Source organism: Aplysia californica, unplaced genomic scaffold (genome assembly GCF_000002075.1).
Source record: "Aplysia californica isolate F4 #8 unplaced genomic scaffold, AplCal3.0 scaffold00020, whole genome shotgun sequence".
In the NCBI taxonomy this organism is placed as follows: Eukaryota; Metazoa; Mollusca; class Gastropoda; order Aplysiida; family Aplysiidae; genus Aplysia; species Aplysia californica.
The window spans coordinates 932,538-933,213 of NW_004797290.1; positions in this window are offsets into that span (position 1 = coordinate 932,538).

Genomic DNA, 676 nt, shown 5'->3' on the forward strand with positions numbered 1-676 from the left:
TCTCTTTTGGTAAAGTGACCAATATCATCCCCATTGTAACTTAAACGCATGTCAGTAAGATAATCAAATCAAATAATAAATACTCCCTCGACTTCTACATTGACTTCCGGTTTGACCATCCCTCCAAAAATGGTTAACGTAGGCCTATTGACGAGTTAATGCTACGATTTCAGTATCGAGTTCATATCAAGAATTAAATAAAGTCTACACTTAGGCAGAACGTTTTCAACAGCATAAAGAATAATAATAATAATTATTATTATTATTATTATTATTATTATTATTATTATTAGTAGTAGTAGTAGTAGTAGTAGTTGTGGTTGTTGTTAAAGATTTCGAGAAAATATTATTTGTATTTTAAAAAAAGTAGTTTGTAACTTCTAACGTCTTTTCAAAACTAAGAAAGCTGCGCACTTTAATCTTGATAAGAGGTGATCAATAGAACCGAGTTTAGGGTAAGCAAGAGATTAAGCTGCGAATGTCATGCATAGCTTAATCTCAATATCGATACCGACGAGGCGCTTTCGATTCTATAAAGCGGGGTTTGGTTAACTGGCAACACACACACGCGACACACAGCTCTCAATGACGTGGACAAAATGCGTGCGATATGATTGTATGAGTGTGAGCAACACGTGCGTCTGTGTTCGAGTGCGTGTGTGTATGTGTTACTTAA